Below are 14,160 nucleotides of genomic sequence, written 5' to 3'. Positions count from 1 at the left end.
CTTGTGGTTTCTGTTATTATATTAAATCATCTGTTGGTGATGAATACAAGAAGTTAGAACTTTATGGAGGAGAAGATGCCTCAGAGGAGTTTGTAAGACGATTGGAAAGACTGTATAAGACGAAGAGAAATAATGGTTAAAACCTATAAACCAATGTCATTAACAAAGGGAGAGAAAAAGGAATTTAGAAAGAACAGTATCTGTCATATTTGTGAGGAAAAAATTGAGGGAGAGGTCAAGGTTTGGGATCACTGTCATCTTACTGGTTATTATAGAGGTCCAGCTCATTCCCGTTGTAATCTTTATTACAAGCCCCAAACTTTATTCCTGTCTTTCTTCACAACAACGCTCACTATGACACACATCTATTTATAAATGAACTTTCAAAGACATCTGGAGATATTTCTGCCATTCCTAACACAGATCAAAAATACATCTCATTCACAAAAGCAATTCATACATCCCCCATAACCCATATCAGATTTCTTGACACATACAAGTTTATGGCAAGTCCATTATCAAACTCAGCATCATATATTAAAAACTTACCGAATCTTAAATCACATTTCTCAAATCAAAAATAGATTGGTCTCTCAACACAAAAGGGAATATATCCGTATGACTACATAGATTCATTTGAGAAGTTTAAAGAAACACAACTTCCTTCAAGGGAAAGTTTATATGGCAAGTTGAATAAAACTCATATTTCCAAAAGAGATTATACACAAGCTAAAAGGTTTGGGAGAAGTTTAATATAAAGAATCTTGGAGAATATCATGATTTGTATCTGAAAACTGATGTATTGTTATTGACTGATGTGTTTGAAATTTTTCGAGCAGTCTGTCATAATAAAAATTATAATGGATTAGACCCCGTTCACTATTACACAGCCCCAGGTTTGGCTTGGAGTGCTATGTTAAAAATGACAAAACAAAATTTGGAATTAATCAGTGATATAGATATGCTTTTTATGATAGAGAAGGCTAAAAGAGGAGGAATATCTCAAGTATGTTCCAACAGATATGCGAAAGCAAATAACAAATATCTTCCTGATTATAATAAGAATGAGGATAACTCTTACCTGATGTATTATGATGCTAACAATTTGTATGGGTGGGCTTTGTCTCAGTCTTTACCTTCTGGAAAACTTAAATGGGTTAAAGAAAAACAATATGAAAAAGTTTTACAAGACACTGTTGTCTCCTCTCAAAAAGAATTGGATGAAGCTGAAGATGGATATTATTTTGAGGTTGATTTAAAATATCCAGAAGAACTTCATCACAAACATAAAGACCTACCTTATACCACTGATAAAGAAAGTCCAAGAAAAGAATGGTTGAGTGATTACCAACAGTCATTCAATATAAAAGGAAATCTCCAGAAAAACTACTTACTGTATTAAATGATAAAGAAAGTTATATTTTGCATCAAAGGAACTTGAGACAATATTTATCTGCTGGGTTGAGAGTGAGGAAAATTCATCAGATTTTGAAATTCAAACAAAGTCATTGGTTGAAGAAGTATATTGATTTCAATACAAAAAGGAGAACAGAAGCAAAAACAGATTTTGAGAAGGACTTTTATAAATAAATGAATAATACTGTATTTGCAAAGACTGGAAAATGTTAGGAATCGACAAAACATAAGACTTGCTACATCTTGGAAACATGCTTCAAAGTTAATTAATAGACCAAGTTTTGAATGAGCGGAGGTGTTTTCAGAGAACTTTTGTGGTATTCATTTGGAAAAACAGAATATTGAAATGGATAAACCTATTTATATAGGAACATCAATTCCTGACTTGTCAAAGTCGTTAATGTATAACTATTACTATAATAATCTAAAATCAAAGTTTAAGGATAATGTGTCATTGTTATATCACTATGACGTACAATGTCATAGATGCAGATACCATGTTGACATTAACACCCGGCCGGGAGTCTCGGCAGTCGTTCCGCACCAGGCCCCCAAGAAGAAACACATCCTGATAATTGCACACCAAGAGCGGGGCAGCGAGCGAAGTGCCAGCGAAGGGGAGAAACGGAGGGCAGGCAAGGAATAGAAGCCAACAAACGCCGAGAGGAGCGGAGAAGAAGAACGAACGGCTCCGCGCTCCCCCTTTTATAATCCCTGGGTGAAGGGTGGGGTCATGACCCGAATCCCGCTCCTCTATTGGGCCACAGCAGCCATAGCCATACCCTGCCAGACTTCGGGACCAGAAACTGTCTCAGTCACCCAACCGGTTTGACATGGTTCGGAGCTCCTGACTCAACATAGGGTATGCTCCTCAAGCCGGCACCCTGGCCCTGAAGGTACTCCGAGTGCAGTCTGGATGCCAAATAGTAAAGGACTTTCTCTTGCCACCCACGGGCCCCCCTCTTGAGCCAAAATGTACACCCGGGCCCCATACTAAGCTCCCGGATCGCCCTTCCCGCATCCCCTCCTCGCTGCCCTGTCTTGCCATGGTCTGACGACTGGAAGAGGGTCGTGTCAATTCCGCGTGCTCACTTGGGACATCCCCGGTGAGATGCGGTCGAGTTATTCACATCTGCTGCTCGGCCCCGCATCACATGGTTCCAACGACAGTCTGAGTTGTGCAGTACTCCTCTGTGTAGAGTGGTGAATTGTCGTGATGCAGAGGTATGAGGACTGAGGAGGTGTGGGAATATTTTTCCTGTGTGCGGGAGGCATTTGTGTTCAAAGTGGTGAGGTTTGGTGAGCGAGGAGTGAAGTCAGGAATGATGTTGGTTTGAAATTGGCGCACAGATTTGATTGAAATAATGGCGTGTGTGTGTGATCTCCACGTGTGGTGCGTGGGTGTCGGGAGGTGAAATAGATACCGCTCAGGTGTGTGTGTATGTCGTTGATTGTATCTACAGATGTGGGTTTCAGAATGTAGAATGGAGTCCTCCCAGGGCAGGCTCAAAGCATCCACCTTCATTTCAGTAAGAGGTCACGCTTCATGGACCAAGCTGTGAAGTTTTCTGTTCTCAAAGTTTTTTGCCGAGTGCTCTCTTCAGTACTGTAACTGAGCCCCGGACAGCTTCCAACTGTAGTTCATTTGTAATAATATTCCCAGGGATGTTTTTTAGCTCACCTGTTAGGTAGTTCCGGGGAGCTCATGGGATGGCGCGCCGTCTGTCCATCAGCCCGTCCACAAATAATTGCAACTTCTTTTCAGAAACCGCACACACGATTTCAATGGAATTTCACCACAGCCTTCATCATCCATGATGGTATTAAAAAAAAAATGGGGTATGAAGGGGTCTACAGAGGGAGTTTCCAGGGGGGGAGTGGGTTACTTCCCCAAAGAGGTGTTTGCTTTCTTCTCAAACGATACACACAATTCCGATGAAACTTCGCGCCAACCTTCATCACCCATGACCTCCAAAAGTTTGTTCATGACATTAGAAAAATCTGGTCAAAGGGGATTTCAGGGGGGTTGCCCCCCATCTGGCCAAATTCATCCATATCTTTTTGTCAGAAGATAGGTTTTAATGTCATGTTGTTACTGTTTAGTCTACTGTATGGACTAAAAAAAATTAACCAACAACATGAACAAACAAGAAATTTATTTTATTTTCATCAACAGATCAAATGCTATACAGGAATTAGAACACTCATCATCCTTGTAATTAAGATGTATTATTTCACCATATTGATAGTATTTCCCAGTATTTCGTGGTGATTTCATGCGAAAAATGAACCCTCGGTAACAAGACATTTCATTGGATCAGGATGGTCATCGATAATTGACCAATCGTACTCTGTCTCTCATGTAGGAAGTGCAGAACTACACAAAGCAATCAGATTTGTCAGTATTCAAGGTCATACATAACACCAGTTAAACCAGTTGCAATACAGTATTGTTGGAAATATTTTTCCAATATAAAGTTCAATCATCAACGTGAAAATTTCAATAGAAAGTCGTGAGTCTCACGGCAAAAACGTGAGAGTTGACAGGTGTGCCCACCCTAAATACCCCCCGTCAGCAAAGCGACGGGCTGTTTTTGATAGTGAACGACGAAAAGAAACACGAAGCAAAAGGTGACTTTATACAAAGAGGATTCAAATTTGGGAAATTTATTTTTGGAATAAATCAGTTTGACAAGTAATTTGAAAAAACAAAGTGCTATTTTCTTCTTTGTGTTTGGAAAATTACTGGCAAGATATTGTTATTGGGCTGGATAGCTCAAAGGGAACACAGTCGACTTTGATCTGTCTATCGTCGAGCTTTGATTCCTGGCCCAACTACAAACTGTCACCGTGGTAAATTGTAGGCAGGGAGTTGCATCAAATGGGAGTGCTGTCCGTCGGAGGGGGCATTAAACCAGCCACCCAATTTGCTTGCAGGTGCTAGTGGACATGAACAATCCTTTTGAAGAGGAGTAGGCCATTGTGTTCCTATATTTCTACTACTACTGCTCCTTTAATGGCCTTCTTATAGGGTTTAACGCAAATATTATGGCCAGATCTTTCACAAACAGGCTTGTCAGGCCTGATAGCTGACTAGTTGATTTGAGCAGAAATTTGAAATTCGTTTCACGTGACTATGACCAACTCGCCGACTTTGAATGGCTGACAATTGAGCAAGGTTGGCCTCCAATGGCAGCTGCAGGCAGGGCATCCTCCATCATTTCAAGGAAGTTCAAAACCACTCACAGCCTGTATGGTATTCATTTGGATTGTCCATAGCTTCCCATTGTCCATAGCTTCCCCTCATACTTGCAGTTCACCGTTTCCATCCCTCATCTCTCACCTCTTTTATTGTTTGTTCTATCCCTTGCTTATTGTGTCCACCTCTGGCCCCATTGTTAGTATTGTTAGTACATTGACTTTATACTCAGTTAACTTTCTCTTCCATGAGCTTCGATTTTGTGCCCTCCCCCCAAATAAAAAAAAAATAGCCATCATAGACTCAAAAAACTAAGAGCTCTTCACATCAGGTGATTTGACTAAACCTATGCAGCCACAAGAACAGACAAATTAGATGCAAATATAACCAATGCACCTGCTGGTTTATCCAAAATGCCCGCTGGCAAAATTTTTGGATTAACAGACACGTGAAGAGCAAGTTTTAGCTGAAAATAAATGGCAGAGGAACTGTAGTCTGGGCGTTTGATGCCTGAGCCAAAATTACCCCCAAATTAATGTGCACATTTTTATACAGCACAATCGTCCAAGTACAACGGTGACATTTCAATATATATATATATATATATATATATATATATATATATATGATTTGGACATTGGTTTTCTCATGAATTAGAGGAAAGATTTATCTATTTTGTGGACAAGCAAGGTTCATAATGTGCAACACAGATGAGCACTGACATTGTTGGCCTATTATATGATGATTGAACAAAAGTCCACTCTTCCATTTAATTGTTTATCTCATGCAGAGACTTTCATAGGACCATCTGCTATATTAGCGAATCATGATTAAAGATTCATGAATAATTTTTCCATTTGTTATAATATTTTATGGTCTCTATGCTTACACAGTATATAATGACCTTTTTGACTTTGAGTATATGTTTACATGAGTTTGGTTGTGCCAATGTTGAAGTGGTTAATAACAGCAATGTGGGGTTCACTATATGGATAAGTTCTATCATTTAGAAAGTATATGACAATGTATCAATGTTTAAAGTGCATTCTAGGGATAGAAGATTTAGGATCTACTTTAATAAAGTCACGTCAATGAGAAAGACAGGTTGGTGGCCTCTACTTTCGATCACCTCTCTCTCCTCAAGCTATTCTTTCATAAAATCATCCCTCCCTCAATTCTTGCAGAAATCCCATACTTGTGAAACTCCAAAAATCCAGGCTCCTGACTCACTTCCACTCTCTTCTCGCATCATTCCTCATCACTTCAACCACACTCTTCCCTTCAGGTCATCAAGTTGATAGTTATGCAACTACCTCTCATCCTCCTCTTTCATCCCTTCCTGTGCTATTTCTATTCTCATTCATCCTCCTCCCTCTCCCCATCTACTTGCAGGTTATCATAATAAAGAGTTCCCTTACACTTCAACACAGGAGGAGGCCATGAAGCTCATCAAAGCCTGCATTATTATTCCCACCTTATGGTTGTTTGTCAGTGCTCTATCTTTTTTAAATGCTGAGCATCAAGCAAGTAAGCAGCAATTTTTATAGTCTTTGACATAACTCGGCCAGGGTTTGAACCGTTAACCTCCCAGACTCAGAGCAGGCACACAAACTACTACACCACTGAAGCTGCTTGCTTGTTTGTTCGTTCATTCTATCTTTCTGTCTTTTTCTCCCTCTTTGATGAGTCCACGTGATGTTGCACTGTCCAACTATCAGTGCATTGCCTTCTAACCTCTGTCCTCCCGCTTTTCCATGAGCCGAGATTTTGCATACAAAAATGATAAAAAGCAGTAAATGATGTAAATAGGATATTGTGCAATGTAAACTTCGACCTTTTAAAGCCCAATCACTATGTCCCAAGGATTAATTTGTACAAACCCACAAGATAGAGTCTCTCTCTTGCTTTGAAGAAGGGCACAAAATACAACATGCCTGAAACGTCACCTCACCTCCTTTCCCACGGTGGTTAGCATACCTCTCTCAGCAATCAGTTGAGAAAGTTCCTTGAGGGATGCTCAAACCACACAGGTCTCCACTGTCATGTCCTTTCTGAAGTTACTTAGACCATGCTGCTGGGGGAATGATATTCATCACTTCAGGTATTTCTTGAAAAAACAAACAAACACCAGTTTCTATATACTACATGAAACAAAGAAAACACCATCATCATATTAGGAAATAGAATTCATAGAACACCTAACCCTGCACTGTCTTGAGAAACAATAGACTTGGACAGGGTATACGAGCGGCAAATTTGATTGGTCGAGATGACATAAAATGCCGTAATATTTTGTCAGAATACTGCTAAATGGAAGGGTTTGAAAGTGCCAAAAAGGCGATTTTGTGTTCTCAGGTTCAAGTATATAATTCAAAATTCCGAAGTTTACCGCCGTTGATGCAGCGTATTTTACGCCACCTTATTTAACATGTTACATTAGATATTCGTGTCTGTTGTTTGTGTCCTTTGTGACGTCATTAAAAACAGTTAGTTTCCTCTTTGTAATGATTTTCAATTTTGGTTGACTGCTAGACAGGCAGACCAAGTAAAAACTATCTCGCTCGTCTATGTGCAATTGGAATGAATTCAGAGCCAAAGTACTGCTAAACTACAGGTTTGTTTTCTGATTCATGTCTGATTCGTGTTCAAAAATATAACGTTCACTTTAAATTATGTTGTTCCTCGATCATAAACTGACATTTATAGACAGACAGACAGAAGTAAACTAATTGCTTAACTCTGCATTTCGCTTCATGTGCGTGGGGTAATAAAAGCAACAGATGACATACCATGACCTTCATAGATGCGTTTTATCTCATCACTCCCACACCAAGATGGTGTAATGATGTACAGGTGCTCCCACAAATCAGTTTCTCACCACCATTTTATGTCATACTTAACTCGTAACACCAATAACACTTCGATTGAAAGCAAAGTGAACACGAGTAGATGCTCGCATTTTGTGGCCGAAATATTTGCAGAAGAACATTTTCCTTTGGGGAAAGGCAGTGCTTGTGAAAGTCAAAGAAATTCTAGTTCGTCTGTGATGGTTTTGCTTTGTTTGTAACCGCACAGCCAATTACCCACCTACCCCCTCACCGACTTCCACCCCCCAGACCTAAAGTTGTGATCACCACAGCTGCAATTTACATTACACCCATTTGCATGCTGCAGATTGCTTATGTATGATCTGATGACTTGTCCACTGTCTTCAATATCCATCCATTTGTTCCTGGGATTTGAGAGATGAGAGAACTAATCAATAACTCTTCTTGGCTTTGGAAATAACTGGAATCAATATGCAATCTGCTGCAGCACAATTTTCTTGCTCATATGTACTTCATTGCAAGCTGGGAGGAGTAAGCGACATCTAATCGCACACGTTGTGGAAGCTCTGAAAGATCTTATTCACCACGATTTACTGTGGGAGACAGAGTTACATCCACAGAGTGATGGTTCTTATAATCTACAATGAACAGCTTCTTATTACGTCCGCCCACCGAAGGTGGATGGAGGTTATGTTTTCACCTCTGTCTGTTTGTTTGTGAACAGAATATCTACAAAGGTTATGAATGGATTTGGATGAAATTTGGTGGACAGGTTGGGTGTGTGACAAGGATGAATTGATTAGATTTTGGTGAAGATCTGGCTACTAGAATTTTAAAGTGATTCTTCACCATTCAAAGATAAGGCCACAAATAATATATTGCATACCTCAAAAAGGTGTGGATGAGTGGCGACAAAACTAGGTGGACGAGTTGGATAGGTGATAAGAACGAGATGATTCGATTTTGGTTCAGATCCATGCACATTCTGGCCCATCAGTGGGATACAAAATGTACTGTTCACCCTGGTGGAGGTATGCGCTCTACCGAGTGCCGTTCTAGTTATCTATGCAAACACAATGCTGCGAGTAGCATCATTTATTTACTGGGGAGCAGCTGTACAGCTGATGCAGTGTCCTCTGTAAGGTAGACCAGAAAATGGAATTTGTTCAAGGTGCCGGCGATAACTTGCCGACTCTGTGCGAAGGATACCGTGGGATCTTTAACGTCCACCAACTAATGCTGGCAGACAGAATGCCCAGTTCAACGTCCAGTTTAATGGATGACAGTTTATAGCTTGTTTGGGATTTGAAACCATGCTAAAAACAGCTCGAATGCGTGTGTGTGTATCTATCTATAGGCTATCCTGCCTGACCCATTTAACAGCTGCAGTTGAAGATTTGGAGAGGCATGAGAGCTCAATTGGTATCTCACCATTATGCTGTCAACTCTGGATTCAATATCGTATAAGGTCAGACGTTATTAACCTCCGCCATCGAAGATCGGAAGTTACTGTTTTCACCCCTTTCTGTTTGTTTGTTTGTGAACAGTATTACGGAAAAACTCCTCGCCGGATTTTGACAAAACTTGGTGGGGGGATGAGGTATGGTCCAAGGATCATGCCATTAGATTTTGGACTTGGTCTAAAATCCAATATGGCCGCTATGGCGGCCATTTTGAAAAAATATTTTAATTTTTTTTTTTTGCATTTCTACATGTTTTAAGTGATTTCCAACCCCCCCCCCCCCACCCCAAAAAAAATTGTTAGAGAAAAAAAAAATTTTTGCAACTTTTTTTTTCAACAAAATTTCGATTGTTTTTTTTTTTTTGCATTTCTACATGTTATAAGTGATTTCCAACAAAAAAACATGCCAAAATTATAATTGCAGCTGATTTTGGAACTTCAGGTGGATATACCCAAGTAAAATCAATTTCTGTCTCAAGGAATCTTGTTATGACGAATGAATTGAGAATGTAAAAGTAAAAGGGAAAGTTGCAAACTATAACTCTGTGAGCACTGTTGACGTCAAATTGAATGAATAGGATATCAGGTTCACTTGAGTGACCTTGCAGTATTCGCGGCGGAGGTTTTGCACTCTACCAAGTGCTCCCCCTCTAGTTATAAACTGCCATCATGTTGCATCGGTCGGTAATATCAAATTGTACAGTACTGATGGGGACATGAAGCCGGTTGTCCCACCTGTGTTTTCATGAACTTTTGCATCCAGGATTGAAACATCCACGATGAGAGATGTATCGTGATTTAATGAGCAGTTAGGGCAAGAATAGTGGAAAAGAGTTCCTACTTTATCCAGTGACTGCCGACTTTAAAATGTATCCATGGCTTTGAGGTTCAAAGTTGTGACAATAAGACAAACACAGCATTGAAATGTAATCAATATGTACAATGTACAATATATACTATTTATGCAAGGACCTGGAGCCCTCAACTCATGAGAGGCTAAATGACAAAGTGCAGGTAGTTCACAAACAATTGAAGGCTATTACATATCAGACACACCTCCTGACTATTATGGCTCACAGAGTAAAACCATACAATCCACAAAGAACAACCGTCCATCTGCCACCGAGACGATGATTCCCACTAATACAAACCATTCAACCAGAAAGCACGTGATGCGATCAGTGAGTAAATCGAAACATGTTGAGTGTGACGAGCAATCTCCATGGGACATAGTCTGACACCAAAGTATTTCTGGCTTGTTTGCCCTCACCAGGACATCATACCAATAAATATCTAACCAATGATGTCCACATACGTTATTTTACACATCAGATGCACCGCCTGACTGTTATGGTGAGTATCGCCGCGGATAATGTCTCGCATGGTAAAACCGCATAATCCGCAAAGAACAACCGTCCGTCTGCCACACTATGTCTGTAGGATGATGTCCAATGGAGATCGGCAGAGTGCTCATCACACTCACATGTTTTGATTTACCCACCAATCGCACCACATGCCTTCTGGTTGAATGGTGTGCATTGGCAGGAACAATCATCTGGGTGGCAGACGGATGGTTGTTCTTTGCAGATTATGCAGTTTAACCATGTGAGACATAATCTGTGGCGATGCTCACCATAACAATTAGGGGGTGAGTCTGACGTTTAAATGATGAATGTCGGTTTCATTGGTATTTCATCCTGATGAGGGCCAACAAGCTCAAATTCAGGATGGCATGCTGTTGAAGTCATGGGGACTCACTCCTATGGAGAGGTCCAATTGTATGACCATGCATTCTGGTCCTTTGGGGAAAAGATGATGCGTGTTTGTTTAGCCATGTGCTTCCACCTTTGGGACAGTCTTGCTGGACTGTGTACTTTTGCCATGGGGTCAAGTTGCATGTCCAAAGCTGTTTAAATGCTTTGTTATTTTTTTACCTTCTTTTTTGGCGAAAGTGGCAACAAGCTTGAAATCCAGATTAGTGGCTCTGTTTGATGGTTAACTGATGTTGACCATGGAATCTTTGTCTGTTTGACAGAGTCGCTGGGCCAAGGCCTCTGGATTAGAGGTGAGATTTTGGTGCAGGACTATGTCCAATGGAGATCGGGGGAGTGCTCATCACATTCCACATGTTTATATATATATATATATATATATATATATATATATATATATATATATATATATATATATATATATATATATATATACATATAATTTGTGTGGGTGGATATACAAAATGCAGAAAGGAGGAATACCAAAAAAAAAAAAGAGGAACAATAGACTGTTAGGAACAGAATGGGAAATAATCAGTGTGTGTCGAAGAGATTGTGGATTGTGCAGGGGTAAGCACATGAGGTTATGATGGGCAGCACATTTGAAAGGCTAAAGTGAGGAGAATGAGAGAACAGACAAAGGGGAGACAAATTCACAATCGGGAGAATAAGGGGACGAATGAATTCAGGTCGGCAACCAGTCTGGACTGGGGAAGGATGAGCAGGTGAGGGTTTCTCAGGGAACGTTTTTCGACCTTGGGTGCCATGGACAGACAGAGGTAGAAGAGGGCAGGAGGAACAAGGGCAGATGCCATCTGGAGGGTGAGACAGACCACAACATATCGTTTACAAGGGAATCAGGAGCTATCTTTATGGAGAATATTACTCCATGGATTACATTCAACATCATCTCTGAATAAAAAGTACAATTTCCCCCACTACCAATGGGATATAAACAACCTTTCCACCATATACCGCTGTACGCAACATCATTGGTGCCTTAATTGCCACTGGCGAGAAAAAGAAAAGAACATTTTTCATCCAAAAAACTTTTGTTACATTCTCTCAAGTTTATAGCACACATCTCCTTTAAAATGAAACAGGATTCAAAAACTGATAATTACAAGAACCGACATTTGTTGAATTTTTCACTTCCACACCAAAATATATGAAAAATAATAGATCATTAGCATACAGCATAAGTAATTCTGCAGAGGCCGACACGTCTTGCCAGTGATTGATCGAAACATGCAATTATGTAACATCACTTGTCTTCTACAGCCAGTCCTGGACCCGACACGGCTGACTCCATCAAAATTACAGCAAAAATTGCTGAAGTTGTACTTCTTGCTTAATGATCCATTTTTTCATTTCAGGATAATTTAAGTGAAAAATTGATTCAATGATCTGAAGTCAGAGCTAGTAATTTACGTTTTTGAAATTTGACTTTTTGTTTCATTGTGTCTGCATGTACTGTGATGATGATCCATTTTTTCATTTCAGTGAAAAATTGATTGAAATGATCTTAAGTCAGAGCAAGTAATTCTCAGTTTTTGAAATTTGACTTTTTTTTTTTCATCGTCTGCATGTGCTTTGATGATCTCAGCTTGCTGCTTGGCTCTTTATTTTCCACTTTTGGCCATCAATTATCTAATTACCTACAAATACAATCTTAACAGGGGTGTTTATCATCAACAAGGGTCACATTGATCTTGATGGATAATTTTATTCAATTAATAGATGTACTGAACTTGAAAAGCTTTAAATTAGGTCACGTTAAATTAGAGCAGCCAGACTCCCATAAGCATGGAAAGGATTAGTGTTTGCTGTTCTTAGACCCAACAAGGCAAGGCTCAGATCTAACGTTTCTACCACCGAATTGTCTTCCTTTGGAACAGTGTGGGCTTCATACACCAGGTGTGAAGTATCTTCCACATTGGAAAGGAACAGGGGGGGGGAGGGGTCAGGTGATTGCAATATGTAGATGATGAGATCCAATGCCGTTTTCCTCACCTCATGTGGGACATTGGGTGTGCTCAGGTGTGCGTGAGCAAACCAATTCTAGCTTTGTAGCTTCTGCCTTCCACACGATAACTAGGTCTTTCATGAATGCAGGTTGCAAGAAATAAATCTGCAGTCGACAACAGTACCCACTTTATGATGAGATGGAACAAGCTGGGAATATTTTGATAGAACAATTGGGGAGATGTGTGAGCACCTTGGGGCCAGCGGTGACTGAATGAGATCGATTGAGCGCATAAGGAGATCATGTTTGAGGAACAGACAATACTCCACAACCTGTGCAGATGGTTCGTTTGACCCTGTTGTCATGCCTGTCACAAGCACCACAGCAATTAGTATTTTTCTCTCCTCTGTTAAGTCTGCTAATGAGGGAGATGCAAATGAGCCCTGCTTTTACACGCTCAGCCAATGAGTGCAGAGGAAATACATGGATGGCCACTTTTTCATTGGTTCATTGGATAGAGGGGCTGCAAAAATGGCACAGATGAACAGTTGTGTATCCTTTAAATGAATACCAAGGTGGAGGTGGCAAATGTAACGCTGAGAAAGTTGAAGAAGTGCAAGGTGGACAACTCCAAGCCAAAAACATTGTACTCAGACTTTGGCCCCTTTCCACAAAACCTTGTTAAGTGTTATTTGATAATTTGATGGGACATGCGTAGGAGGGAAATATCTGTAAGTGCTTCCCAGAAGTAATAGGTGAATAATTTCAGGGGTTGTTTTTCCTTTTCAGATGAAAGAATGCGTGTTTTAAGAAGTTGAACAAATGTTTTACGTCAATCAAAAGTTTTCCATGAATACATGGTGTTTTGAAATTCCAACTAACTAAGGTGGAGTACCAATGGCATACTATATTACCTGTTAGAAGAATTTAATCGTTCACTCCAGCCACTATCATCTTTAAAATTTATGTAGTAAGCCTCGGTGATGTAATGGTTAGAATGTCTGCTCTGAGTCTGGAGGTTGGCGGTTTGAACCTGACTGTCCAACTCATACGGAAGACTTATTCACTTTCTGCTCAGGATTTAAAAGATAGAGCATGAACAAATAAGCATAGGCTGGCATTCATTGTGTGTGGGCTTGATGGGTCCAATGGCCTCCTCCTGTGTTGAGATTCCTTGTTGTGAAAGTGAACTCATAAGGTACCATTACTCCTAACAGAGCATTGGTGCTACTGGAACAGTGTTTTGGCAAAGGTTTCTGGATCCCTGGCCATCATCAGCACGAAATGGATTCCCCCAGAATATAAGCTGACAGGCCATCTCATGAGGGAGTATAATCTTAACATTAATCTCATGGTCACCATAACAAGAGGTGTTGGTGATTAATACAAGTGGTGATCAGTTTGTTTGTGGCCCAACATACTTGTGGACATGGTAGGATGATGGAAATGATAAAAGTATAAAGATCTATCCTTGCTACAATAATAATATAATACCATTTCTTTCACACTGTAAAGGT

At 40.1% G+C, this 14,160-nt stretch overlaps 1 protein-coding gene across 3 annotated transcripts in view; it reads right to left on the bottom strand.

Moving 5' to 3' along the window:
- The window catches only part of LOC147018910 (uncharacterized), a 295,213-nt gene that overhangs the window by 240,787 nt on the left and 40,266 nt on the right, over nucleotides 1-14,160 (bottom strand). Inside the window, exon 2 of one of the 3 annotated variants that reach the window (XR_015062581.1) lies at nucleotides 6,593-6,686. The exons of the other annotated variants lie outside the window; for them this stretch is intronic. The gene's annotated coding sequence lies outside the window, so the exon portion shown is untranslated. The remainder of the gene's footprint in view (nucleotides 1-6,592; nucleotides 6,687-14,160) is intronic. 3 annotated transcript variants of the gene reach the window in all.

This window comes from Eptatretus burgeri, chromosome 10 (genome assembly GCF_056783735.1).
Source record: "Eptatretus burgeri isolate ZD-2024b chromosome 10, Ebu_testis_v1, whole genome shotgun sequence".
Taxonomy (NCBI): Eukaryota; Metazoa; Chordata; class Myxini; order Myxiniformes; family Myxinidae; genus Eptatretus; species Eptatretus burgeri.
The sequence above is the reverse complement of the archived record's forward strand: the minus strand, read 5'-3'. Positions and strand labels throughout refer to the sequence as shown.